This window comes from Girardinichthys multiradiatus, chromosome 2 (assembly GCF_021462225.1).
Source record: "Girardinichthys multiradiatus isolate DD_20200921_A chromosome 2, DD_fGirMul_XY1, whole genome shotgun sequence".
In the NCBI taxonomy this organism is placed as follows: Eukaryota; Metazoa; Chordata; class Actinopteri; order Cyprinodontiformes; family Goodeidae; genus Girardinichthys; species Girardinichthys multiradiatus.
The window spans coordinates 22,196,438-22,211,065 of record NC_061795.1 but is presented as its reverse complement, the minus strand read 5'-3'; positions in this window follow the sequence as shown (position 1 = coordinate 22,211,065).

The following is a 14,628-nucleotide window of genomic DNA, read 5'->3' as shown; positions in this document are numbered from 1 at the left end:
GGTCAATTATTTTTTTTTCCTACGGGAAGACAGGGTAAGACCCTCTTGTCCAGGCGGGCCGTTCTTCTCTAGAAACACAATGGATTCTTGGCAGCAGTGGAAGATTGTGTGCCTGACTACGATGTCAGTCAAGGACGTAGAAAATGTGTACATATTTGGATTTTTGATAACAGGATATCTGCTTTTTGGAGTTGGTCGTTACCTGGCTTATCGAGTGATTCGCAAAACGTAGGCGGCTGTTCAAAGCGTTCCAAAGCTGCCTGCGATGTTGGATGGAGTCTGTAGAGCGATCAACACTCAGACTGAAATATTAAGAGAGCAGAATTGCAAGCTGGACACGATTCTTGAACAGAATCGCAGCCCGACAGCATTTGGACTCAGAGGTTAAAGGATATAATCTTGGAGAAGTTGTACGCTCCAGATCTGCGGAAAATACCAGAAATATGGCTATTTGGATTCGCAATTGAGACATACCAGTAAAACTCTTAAGGTAGTTGGAAATTCACAACTGCCTGAACCACAACATTTATTGTTTTTCTAAATCCAGCGCCCCAATGTGGCCTTGGCAACTTCTACTAACTGACTATGGACAAAATATCTCCTGGATGTTATATAAACACAATGCTCTTCCCCAGCACTCCCCTACCAGCTGTGTGCTGATACTATGTGGCCGATTGACAAAACTTCCAACTCTCTTCCCAAGGACAATGGCGCTTCTACCCTTATTTCAGACTCTATTCTTAGCAGAACAGAGTCTGAAATATGATTTTTTTACCCTCCTATCTTACTTTACCTAAATGTGTGATTTCATTACTTTTCATAGATTTTACCAGCGAAAACCAAACATTATTAGTAACTTGGACTTTAGCTGCTCTTACACCAATGACCCAGCTTTCTTAATTAGATTACTTAGTTCAACTTCAGCACCAGTAAAAGCAATATATTATTAGCACCTGAAAATGTGGATTAAAGCTTTTTTGTACCAGTGACTCAACTTCACTAGTTAGAATTCAGTGGAATGATGAGACTTCTTAGCACAAGATGCTTTCCCCTACATAGAGGACTTAATGATATAAATACCTCTTTAGAAAGATTGGTTTAGAACCAGCTCTTACCAGTAAAACCCAAAGGATTATTAATGTTATCTGTATCATTGTAATATTGACCAGAGATTTTTATATTTCTCAGAAGGATTCATAGATTTTTAGATTTCTTAGCATTTGATTTGTTTTTCTGTGTTACCTTACCTTACCTTACCTTACCTTACCTTACCTTACCTTACCTCTTACCTTACCTTACCTTACTTTACCTTACCTTACCTTACCTTACCTTACCTTACCTTACCTCTTACCTTACCTTACCTTACCTTACCTTACCTTACCTTACCTTACCTCTTACCTTACCTTACCTTACCTTACCCCACCTTACCTTACCTCTTACCTTACCTCTTACCTTACCTTACCTTACCCCACCTTACCTTACCTTTTACCTTACCTTTTACCTTACCTTTTACCTTACCTTTTACCTTACCTTTTACCTTACCTTACCTTACCTTCACCTGGTTTTAGAGCACAATAATTTATTAGTATGGTGTAGGGCCTCCTTTTGCGGCCAATACAGCATCAATTCGTCTTGGGAATGACATATACAAGTCCTGCACAGTGGTCAGAGGGATTTTAAGCCATTCTTCTTGCAGGATAGTGGCCAGGTCACTACGTGATACTGGTGGAGGAAAATGTTTCCTGACTCGCTCCTCCAAAACACCCCAAAGTGGCTCAATAATATTTAGATCTGGTGACTGTGCAGGCCATGGGAGATGTTCAACTTCACTTTCATGTTCATCAAACCAATCTTTCACCAGTCTTGGTGTGTGTATTGGTGCATTGTGATCCTGATACACGGCACCGCCTTGAGGATACAATGTTTGAACCATTGGATGCACATGGTCCTCAAGAATGGTTCGGTAGTCCTTGGCAGTGACGCGCCCATCTAGCACAAGTATTGGACCAAGGGAATGCCATGATATGGCAGCCCAAACCATCACTGATCCACCCCCATGCTTCACTCTGGGCATGCAACAGTCTGGGTGGTACGCTTCTTTGGGACGTTTCCACACCGTAACTCTCCCAGATGTGGGGAAAACAGTAAAGGTGGACTCATCAGAGAACAATACATGTTTTACATTGACCACAGCCCAAGATGTGCGCTCCTTGCAACACTGAAACCGACGTTTGACATTGGCATGAGTGACCAAAGGTTTGGCTATAGCAGCCCGGCCGTGTATATTGATCCTGTGGAGCTCCTGACGGACAGTTCTGGTGGAAACAGGAGAGTTGAGGTGCACATTTAATTCTGCCGTGATTTGGGCAGCCGTGGTTTTATGTTTTTTGGATAAAATCCGGGTTAGCACCCGAACATCCCTTTCAGACAGCTTCCTCTTGCTTCCACAGTTAATCCTGTTGGATGTGGTTCATCCTTCTTGGTGGTATGCTGACATTACCATGGATACCGTGGCTCTTGATACATCACAAAGATTTGCTGTCTTGGTCACAGATGCGCCAGCAAGACGTGCACCAACAATTTGTCCTCTTTTGAACTCTCATAATGTTGTGTGCATTTCAATATTTTGAGCAAAACTGTGCTCTTACCCTGCTAATTGAACCTTCACACTCTGCTCTTACTGGTGCAATGTGCAATCAATGAAGACTGACTACCAGGCTGGTCCAATTTAGTCATGAAACCTCCCACACTAAAATGACAGGCGTTTCAGTTTCATTGTCCAACCCCTGTATGTTGGGGTTGAGACACTGCTAACTTTTAGGAGGCACACTGACTGCCTAGACAAGTTTCTCTGCTGTTTGGGCATCAAAACATATAACAAGTGCAGCTCCCTCCCTAAGTGCTGTGTGACAAACATGACATGTAGATTACTTTTTTGTCTATATTACTGTGTTACTGAAATCATTTTTCAAACTAACAACATGGCATGAATCACTCTGAGGACTCCTGGGTTCTCTTCTGGCATCAATAGAAACTTTTAATCAGCTGTTTGGCAATGATATATAAATGAAATGCTTCCATACAGCACTTCAAACTGAGGTGGTCTGCTGTAAATCTAACATAGCACATAAAAATGTCTCTGTTATCAGACTGACCCCTTAAAAAACACTGCCATCTACCTCCTCATAACTTTATGAATCCCTTATAAATGCCTTTCAGTCATGTACCTTAAGGTGTGATTCAATTCAGGTTTTGCTTTAAAATAGTATTATGAAATATATACTGTTTTTACATAATGCACTTAAGGAACTTCAGTGGCTAAAGGTTTGCTCAACATATGCCCGCAAAACCAGCATGGGTGAGATCTGGGTGTGATATGTAAGGCTGTCTAACATTAGTCAGGGCCCTACATATTCTTTGTGATCACTTTCAGTCATTTTAAAATGACAGGCAGGGACGGAAGAACGTGGGCTCAAAATGTATTCAGCTGTGAGAGGCCATTCACATTTCACCACCAAACTAAATTTGAGATGTGAACAAATCACCCAAGTCAGCAAAAGCTCCAAGGAGATAGATTACAGAGTGTGAGAGGAAGATGGAGAGCATGAATTGAGATAATTTATTATGGGCAAAAAGCATAACAGAGTTCAAGCAGCAAAGGGAATGAACTGTGAGGAGGGCAAGGATTTCAGTTTAATGAGGATGGTTCTGCTGGGAGGCAGGGGAAAAGAGAAAATAGCACAAACATATTTGACATTATTGCACATGCCACATATAATAGCCTACTCCTCACAGAGATGGGACAATTCGGCACATAATAAAGAAATGGCATCACTGAGATGGCTCGAATAAATAGGTCAACTACTGGTGTTATTGGCCTTCATAAAAAAAAACAAAAAAACGGCAGAATGTCTTGATGCATGCGTAACATTTCTGTAGCAAGGCGCACATTGCAGCATAACAATTACCTCCAAACTGGCAAACCCATCCCTCACCTCCATCAGCAAAGGAAAACTATTCAAGGTTTCCAACTCTTAAGGTAGATGGAAATTTACAACTGCCTGAACCACAACGTTTATTGTTTTTCTAAATCTGGCTCCCCAATGTGGCCTTGGCAACTTAGGACTATGAGGCCGATTGATAAAACTTCCACCTCTCTTCTCAAGGACAATGGCACTTCTATCAGCGTTGACAGTCTAATTCTTGCAAACACACTCAGACTTATATGTTCGCACCCTCAAGTTTCCACCGTACCCTTGCTAAATCTTTACTTATGTGTGTGCTGCTTACCCCCTGCTGAGGTTTTTTGTACTATTTCAGACTCTATTCTGCTAAGAATAGAGTCTGAAATATGATTTTTTTCCCTCCTATCTTTCCTCCTATCATTACTTTTTCATTGATTTTTAGTTTTATTAGAAGGATTACCAGTGAAAACCAAATATTATTAGTAATTTGGACTTTAGCTGCTCTTACACCAATGACCCAGCTTTCTTAATTAGACTACAATGGACTGTTATTACTTAGTTCAACTTCAGTACCAGTAAAAGCAATATAATATTAGCACCTGAAAATGTGGATTAAAACTGTTTTGTACCAGTGACTCAGCTTCCCTAGTAAGAATTCAGTGGAATGATGAGACTATTAGATTTCTCAGAAGGATTCATAGATTTTTAGATTTCTTAGCATTTGATTTGTTTTTCTGTGTTCTTTGTGATTGTATTGCAATTGTATGTACAGCGCTTTGAGTGTCTCGTTACTGAAAACGCTATATAAATGAACTTACCTTACCTTACCGTACCGTACCGTACCGTACCGTACCGTACCGTACCGTACCGTACCGTACCGTACCGTACCTTACCATACCTTACCTTACCTTACCTTACCTTCAAACAGCTGAAAATATACTTTCATATTGCAACTGGAAGATAACTGTGATGAAATATCTCCGAGATTCACCATTAGCTATTATTTTGTCATCTAATAAATGAGTTATTGTTTTGATTTACCATAGTTTACTTATTAACTGCAACAAATAAAGATCTTTCTAAGACTGTTCTTTATGGCTGCCTTTAATAAATGACTTCCACATACATTTAAAATTAAACTGCAGTTGCCTGCTAATGGTTGGCTGCGGATACAAGTACACTGTGTTGTTTACTAATAAACTGGACATCTGTGCCTATTATTGATCCAGTTTTTTATGCAGCTATAAAATTATTTTAAATCAGACATTTTGGGTAATACCTTATTACTTTTTATGCAAAACTAGGAGGGATTTGGAAAAAAAGTCTGCTGTTTAAAAGCAACATACTGTATTAACAGACAATTTGCATTTCATTATACTGATTAATGAGGTTTAAGTCCATCAGTCAGAGCCCTACACAACTTTCTGAAGCTTTTTCCTCTCTGCTTTGCTTTCATACTATTTTTTGAACATTTGTAATAATCACTGATTGCAGCCCTAAAAAGAAAGACTATCTGCAAACAAACTCATAAGTCTACTGTGGAGAGTGTGATATATTCTGCCATCATCTGCTGGGATAGCAGCATCAGAGCCAGGGACTTAAAAAAGCTCAACAAGCTGATAAAAAAGGCTGGAGATCATTGTGCAAAGAAGGATTCCTCATAAAATGAAGAACATTATGGAGAACCCTGAATATCCTCTTCATGAGGCTGTTGTACAACAACAGAGTGCCTTCAGTCAGAGGCTTCTTCAGATCTGCTGTAAGACAGACCTCTACAGGAGACCCTTCCTGCCCACAGCCATCAGCATCTACAACCGCTCTTTGAAGAAACCTGCATAATATGAGCTACAACAACAACAGCGCCTCAGGAGGGAGAAGCAGTGCATCGCCAACACTGTTGCCAGTGGGGGTGGGAGGCTGCTGACCTCGACTGGGACATTATCAGGCGGTGGAAGGAGTACTTCGAGGATCTCCTCAATCCTGCCATCACGCATTCCCTGGTGGAAACAGAGGCTGGGGACTCGGGGTTAGACTCTTTCATCACCCAGGCTGAAGTCACAGAGGTGGCTAAAAAGCCTCTGGAGTGGCAGACTGGGGTGGTGTGGTGGGAGGGTGTGTTCCAACTACAGGGGGATCACACTCCTCAGCCTCCCTGGTAAGGCCTACGCCAGGGTATTGGAGAGGAGAGTCCGACCGATAGTCGAACCTCGGCTTCAGGAGGAGCAGTGTGGTTTTTGTCCCGGCCGTGGAACACTGGACCAGCTCTATACCCTCTACAGGGTGCTTGAGGGTTCATGGGAATTTGCCCAACCGGTTCACATGTGTTTTGTGGACCTGGAGAAGGCATTTGACTGTGTCCCTCGTGATGCCCTGTGGGGGCCCCCGATTCCATACTCCAGGAGTATGGAATCGGGGGCCCTTTATTAGGGGCCATCCGGTCCCTGTACGAGCGGAGCAGGAGTTTGGTCCGCATTGCCGGCACTAAGTCGGACCTGTTCCCGGTGCATGTTGGACTCCGGCAGGGCTGCCCTTTGTCGCCGGTCCTGTTCATAACTTTTATGGACAGGATTTCTAGACGCGGCCAAGGGCCGAAGGGGATCTGATTTGGGGACCAGAGGATTTCGTCTATTCTTTTTGCAGATGACGTTGTCCTGCTGGCCCCCTCTAGCCAAGACCTACAGCATGCGCTGGGGCGGTTCACAGCCGAGTGTGAAGCGGCTGGGATGAAGATCAGCTCCTCTAAGTCCGAGGCCATGGTTCTTGACCGGAAAAGGGTGGCTTGTCCTCTTCAGGTTGGAGGGGAGTTCCTGCCTCAAGTGGAGGAGTTCAAGTATCTCGGGGTCTTGTTCACAAGTGAGGGAAGAATGGAGCGGGAGATCGACAGACAGATCGATGCGACTGCCGCAGTAATGGGGGCACTGTGCCGGTCCGTTGTGGTGAAGAGAGAGCTGAGCCGAAAAACCAAGCTCTCGATTTAACGGTCGGTCTACGTTCCTACCCTCACCTATGGCCATGAACTTTGGGTCATGACCGAAAGAACGAGATCCCGGATACAAGCGGCTGAAATGAGCTTCCTCCCTTAGAGATAGGGTGAGGAGCTTGGCCATCCGGGAGTAGAGCCGCTGCTCCTCCACATCGAGAGGAGCCAGTTGAGATGGCTCGGGCATCTCTATCGGATGCCTCCTGGACTCCTTCCTCAGGAGGTGTTCCAGGCACGTCCCACCAGGAGGAGGCTCAGGGGACGGCCCAGGACACGCGGAAGGGACTATGTCTCTCGGCTCGCCTGGGAACGCCTTGGGCTCCCCCCGAAGGAGTTGGAGGAAATGTCTGGGGAGAGGGACGTCTGGTCGTTTCTGCTGAATCTGCTGCCCCCGTGACCCGGTCCCGGATAAAACGGAAGACGACGAGTACAAGTACGAGTACGAGAACATGTTCACAAAGCAAAGTTGTAAGACTCAGCGGAGATAAAAACTTTGCAAAACAAAAAACTGTTTATATCCGCAACTTTCCCTCAGTGTGGCCAGCTTGGAAAATTTTTCGCTTTATTTAGCGAGTTTTCCCACCCCTTTCAAAAACTCTTTTTCGAAAAAATGACAAATTTAGGGGATTTTTTGTGGTTTTTTGAGAGCCTTTGGAAACTCTGATGTCAAAGAAGGTATCTTTCGTACTCTTCTCAATGAGCAGTGAGTAGTGTCGTAGACTCCTCGTGTGTCTGAAAACAGTCTCAGAAATATGGCCCATCTTAGTCGTTCAGACTGGCTATGTGTGAAGGACAAGTCATGGCTGAGGGGGTGTGGCTCTAAATGTTACATTTTCCAAAAAAAATCACTGCATTTCGGTTGTCTCTTTTTGATCCATTTAAATTGTTTATGTTGAGTGTGTGTGTACCATAAGGGTAACAAACCAACCCAGGTTTCTTTTTACTATTTTTTATCATATTGTCTCTTTTGGGCCAATTTTGCAGACAGGGAAATTAGAGAAAAAAAAGTTAATTTGTTGTTTTAAATATATTTTAAGCTCGTTTTTACTCACTTTTCCCTTTCCCACGGCCTTATTTCCTTCTCCTATATTGTATCTTTACAATGGGATTCATATGCTTAATTGTGCAAATTAGGTGCTTTCCTTAGAGAAGTTGCATTGCTGTTTTGCTGCAGTTTTCATGTATGGCATCCAAACTAGATGTAGCTCTAATCACTGTTTATGTGTAAAACCGACACTTTGAATTTTGGTTTGGATATGTGTGACATTTCTCGAAGAAAAATCCCCATGCAATAGATGTTTCAATCAGGATTTTATAAATTTTCCTTTTAAAAACGTAGGTTTATTAAACAACAGTAAACTAAATTTGACATACTCATGCGAGTTTTATGGATTATTCACTGGCTCTATCTGCTTCTGGGTCAGTCTGACTTGTTTTCGCACCTTAACTGGCAAATTCTCTGTCTGTGTGTGGCAAGTGTCGATGTGCTCAGCTGCAGAACTAGAGGCTGTTCTTTGGATCCAAAGTAAGACATCCGCAAGTTTATCTAATCCCAATAATCTGAATTTACACCAACTCCACTTTGCTAAACTATACTTATTGCATGTAAGAAAAACATTGGTCTAGTCAAAGCTTTTGGTTAATGTTTGTTTTCCATGATTCAGACAGTTTTCTCGTCATCTGCAGTCATGCTTGCCCTGACTCCATATCTCAGTGACTACTCTCCCAGCTGGGCTACATCAGTCATCAGCCTCCTGACAAGTTTTAGTTTTCAGTCAGAGCAAAACCCCTTACAATCAGCCTCAAGTCCTTCTGTCCTTCCTTTTGAGCCACCATGTTTTCTTGCTTTTGAACATCTGGATAGTATTGACATCAGAAATGTAATACATGTAAACACAGAGCTCTGCCATGTTAATAACTATTCTGTTTTTGTGTGATCAATAGTTTTATATTTCAGACACACATCTATAGGGACTCCTAAACAGACTGGAGAAAGACTGCTGCAATGTGAATAAGATGTAATAAAAAAAAAAAAACATTTCTGTCTTTTATTCATGAAACATGGCCTACAGCTCTTAATAAACAAAGAAAATGGGATTTCGTGTTAAAATCAAGTGCAATTGTAGATTTTCAAAGTAAATGTTCATAATGCCAACAACCTAAGCATTAAACACAATAGGTTAGATCAGGCTTTTCTAATGTGCTATAGATTTCTACCTTGAATGTTCTCCAAAGAATATGCGATAAAGAAATCAAAATGAGAAGCAAGTACACAGTATATGCAAGAATACTTTTAAACAAATACAATAATTATCCACACCCACTGACTGCTAGAATATAAATAGTCACAGCTACACAGCTCCCCATTTCAAGAAAGAAGTTTTAAACTTGGTAGGGCTTGTGTAAAAAAATAGGACACCCTTCAAAAGTGTGTGTCTCATTTGAAGTTTGGAGAGGAGCCAGATGTAAGCAGGAGAGCAGCAGGTGCGTGGTGGAGTAACAGGTTAAGGGTGACAACAGAGGAACCTACAGACACAGAGGAACCAGGAAACCAGGGCAGGCACAACCAGCTGTGAATGAGGGAGGCTGAAAGATTTAAATATCGGGGAGGGTGATTGTTAGAGTGAACACAAATGGGTCTAATTAGCAGAATGAATGTCTGCCATAAGGGCAACATGCAGATGGAGCTTAAAACGGACTATTTTCTCTGTATATTTGAAAAACAGAAGATACAGTGAACCGAAAAGAAAAGTTGAAACTGAATGTCAAATTTTGATCTTGAAGTCTGAAGTACAGAAATATATTTCAAATAAAAAGAATTAAAACAATTTTTTTTCCCAATTTGAATGAAGATTAAATTCAGCTAAATTTTTTTTATACAATTTCCTATTTAAAATGTTTTTTTATGTTTCAGTTTTAAGATTTTAAGTTTTCATATTAAAATTCGCTGTTTTCAAGTTAAAATCTTATTCTTCAGTTTCAGGTTTTGGACTCAACTGAGAGAAAATGACAAGGATAAAATACAGATACATAATACAGAAGGAAACTGAACAGAGCATGAAAAGATCGGCTCAAAGAAAGGCTAAAAATAATGGAAATTAGAGTCTGTATATAGAATACCACACCTGACAAAATCAAAAATAGTCAAAATATAGCAAATAAAAAACCAACATCCTAAAGATCATCACCGAGTGGTTTTACAATTTATCTGGGGATATGGATATTTAATATGATACTAAAAATGAATGTGATGTAAATAAGCTATAAAGACTGAAGAAAGACATTTCTATAAAGATTCATTACATGTAATAAAAAAAAGCTATTTGTTTACCAAAAAAAAGACTAAAGTTTGCCAGACACAACAAAAAGTCCAAGACTTCTGGAATTATGTTGTTTAGACAGATGAGGGTCCAAATGATGGTTAAATGGGTAAAATGATATATCAGGACACCGAAATAGAACACATTTGGTATTAACTAAATAAAAAAAATTTGATGCTAATGCAAAATTGAACCATAGGATATGACAATAACCCAAAACATACTGGCTGAAAACGTAGAAATGGAAAGGCCTGGCCTGAGTCCAAAGCCCATATCTCAGTCTTGTTAAGATGTTGTGGGGTGACTTGAAACAGGGTGTGCATGTAAGAAACCTCTCTACAGCTAAAGGTGAGAAGTGGCACAGACTTTCCACAGACATTAAAGATTGGTAGACAGCTACAACAAGTATCTCATTATTTCAGCCTTAAGGGGTAATACTAGTGATAAGACGGTAGGGTGTCCTTATTTCCTCCTCAAAATACACACTTTTGTTATTACCTTTTGTTTAGTGAGTAAAACAAAGTTAATCTTTTGGATGTTGGATCCAAAAGACTAAAAATAAGACTACACAATAAATTGTGAAACTCTTTTAATAAAGAAGGAAATATTTAATGAGGGTGCACAGTGGGACAGTTGGTAGCACTGTTGCCTTGCAGCAAGAAGATCCTGGTATCGACTCCTGGCCAGGGGTCTTTCTGCATGGAGTTTGCCTTTTCTCCCCGTGCATGCATGGGTTCCCTCCGGGTACTCCGGCTTCCTCACACACTCCAAAAACATGACTGTTAGGTAAATTAGTCTCTCTAAAATTGCCCTTAGATGTGACTGAGTCTGTACATGATTGTTTGTGCTGTGTGTCTCTGTGTTACCCTGCGATGGACTGGTGACCTGCCCAGGGTATACCCTGCCTCTCGCACGTAGACCGCTGGAGATAGATAGAGATACCCGCGGCCTTGTACGGAAGAAAATGAATGGATGGATGGATATTTAATAAGGTCTCCTAATGTTTTTCATATGACCCGTATCCATCTCAATTGTTGAGAAAAACAAAATGCAATAGAGCAGTAGTCCTGTTATCTACTTTTCCTTTAGCATTTAGCATTTCATAAATTAGATTAAAAAAACTAAAACTTAAATAAAATTAAATAACAAGAAACAGAATTTAGGAAAAAGTCCCATTGTAGGGTAAATTAAATATAGGTCTTTCATGAGAGCCGTAATTCTTTCAACACATTTTTGTCCCAGACAATGACTTCCCATCACATCTTGAGGTTTGTTTGACACTGACTTGCACTATAACCTCCCTGCAGAGATGCCAAGTAAAAAGAGCACAAGGACAGAAATATAAATACATAATGTTAAAGCTACCGCTGATTATCTGGGCAGTTATCAGGAGACTAGGAAAGTGTTTGGGAAAGAGAAGACAGACAGGCACCAAAGGTGACAGCAGAGATTGTGAAAAACAATTCCCTGAAAATATGCTGACATGTGAATGGTTGAAGGGCAATGCTGAGCTCAGGGTAGAAAGTCAACAGAGGATGGCAGAATAACAAACATGAACAAATTTGTTGGAATCTCTAGTAAAGATGCCTTAGGGAAGAAAAATCACCCTTAATTGAAATAGCATAACCCGATTAAAAGCATTTTTGAAAAAATCTGCATATAAGTTCAGAATATTTATTCAAGCATAAAATAAAAATAATCCTATGCTAAGAATGAATTGTTTAGAACAAAATCACAAGTAGAAGAACAGTTGGCATCCCAGAAGTCATTTCACAAACGTTCTAAATTATTCAAAAGCTTGGTCATTCTCTCTTCACTCCTCTCACCGTTATTCCAGCTCAGCCTACAGGTTTTCTACATGGTTTAGATCTAGAGGCTAAGGTAGCCATGGAACAAGGTTATTTTTTTTTTGTTTAATAAACCATTTCTGTTTAGATTTGGTTATCAGGACGTTAAGCTATTTTGTCATTCTTTAGCTGAGATTGCAAGTTTTTATTCAAAATCTTAGAGTACTTCAAAGAGCCCATGCACCTTAAGACCCTAGAACCTTTAGAAAAGAAACAGGCCCATGGCTTTACTTGGCCTCCACCATACTTAACAGGTAGAGGTGTCTTTCCACATATTTTTCCTTCATTTCACCCCAAACCCACCTGGAGCGTTTTCTGAAAAGCACAATCTTAGTTTTATGTAACCATAGCTCATGGTCCCAGCAGAACTCCACATGTTGGTGATGGAAGGACAGAAAGGGCTTTTTTCTCCCACTGCTCCCAAACAACCAGAAGGGATGCATTCAGTCTGTATTAGTTGTTATGAAGACTTGGTGACTCCAAACTACCCATTTTGTCTGCAGTTCTCTTACAGTGAGCTTTGGATATTCTCTATTTTCACCTCTCATATCATTCTCCTCACTGGGATATTTGGCAAATAAACTTGGGTCCACATCCTTCTTTGCTTGTAGTGTTTCCAGTTGACTGATTGATTGTCTGGTGATTTAGGAAAAAACTAAATTATTTTGTAATGTTGGACCTTTTCCTACTATATGAATGTAGTCAAACTAAAATTGCTTTTATAATTGTAAAATGTTCAGCATGAGATCAGTTATCTGCAATAAAAGATGAATTCATCATAGGCTCATGGAAGTACATGAAGAACTGTAAGCCCTTGATGGAAAACCTGCAGATGTGTGAAAAATGGTTTTTAATCAGCTCATATTTTATCCGTGCAACCACGACTCTTGGAGTACAGAGATAAGATGGAAATGATTTACTTCTGGAGAAACCGAAGCAAAAGAATGGGCACATAAGCCAACAAAAGGCTGATCTCTTATTGTGTCTCTGATTTCTCCTGGATGGTGCCAGGTCTGGCAGGTGACCGGGTCAGATATGTGAGACTCATAACTCACCTGAGCTCGCCAACTGTTGTCATGCCAACACATGACACGGCCATATAGGTGCATGTTGACACTGTGGCAGCCCCTAGGTACACATGCATAGAAAATAAGGTCTTGAAAGAAAGCGGTTTCCCACATTACAAAGTCCCTGAAAACACCCACTGCAGTGGTAAAATCAAGCTAATAGCTCAATGTTATATAGACTCTATTGTTTCAAAACATCTGAGAAGAAAACCTACCCACCCATCCTGCTCTACTGGCCTGTATTCTGCTCTTTTTGTATGAACTGCTTCAATTATTCTGGCGTCATTCAATCGAAAGTTTGAATTATATGACCTTGCAACACTATGTTTAAAACGTTTTGCTAAAATATTCAACTATATTGCTGGTTTTGCAGCAGTAATATGCGGCATATTAAACATAACTGTGTTCATGGCCATATTTAAACCATCCTCGTTTGACAAATAATGCAATCATTTGTTGCACTAATACCAAACTAAGTTGGCTGATAGTACTGCGAGAATAAGTGCTTAGGTTTCACTAGAAGTAAATCTGCTGCCACACCCCCAGTTAGTTACTTAGAGTTGGCCTGATTTACAAACATATGTTGGATGAACAGTTGAAATACAAAGTGACAGACTGGCATTGGCGGTTCTTGGATAAATAGCCCCCTGGGCGAGCCTCCCTTGTCCCCCTGCACCATTTGTTTTGTTCTGGATTGAATTTGAATGCCTTTAATTGAATGTAAATCTGTCTATCTGATTCATTTGATTATGTATGTCTGTATATCAACTGGATCTGTGTGTCTTTAAAGTGCCTTGAGATGACATATGTTTTGAATCGCCGCTGTATAAATAAACTGGAATGTTCCCTCACTATCAGGAAAGAGTTTCAGATCTTTGGAAATATTGTAGGTCACAAAAAGTACTGTCAGTCATGGTGACAGAACAAAAGGAGCTTCATTCTTCACTGGGCAGCACTAATTTAAAACTACAGTTGGCAAGGTATGAGGGGCTTGTCTGACTGCAAGATGGCTACCAGAGCAGATAGCCTAGCTAATATGGTGTTTTCACTAGTCCAGGATTTCATTCTAATTGACACTGGACATTATTAGAATCACTTAAGGTACAAATTAATTAGACTTTATTGGCTGGTGTCCAAACCTTAGACGTCGATTCAAAGTTATCTAACTTCAGATCAAATTAGCACAACATCCCCATCAAAGAGTCAGAGTGAAGCCGAAGTGACTTTCTGTGTCATTTGGAAGATGAAGCTTTGCTGTGAACCGTCTGATCCCTGCTAATTTCACACCATTCCACTTTCTTTCCTGTGATTAGAGGTAAAAGCACGTAATCTAAGAGAGAGCGCTTTACAAGAAAGTCCACTTTCAACCCACTCATTTAATCACTTCAGCCTGCTACCTGAAGACAAAAAACATTTCCATCTAGAGACAAAGGGGGGCTATTTTAATGG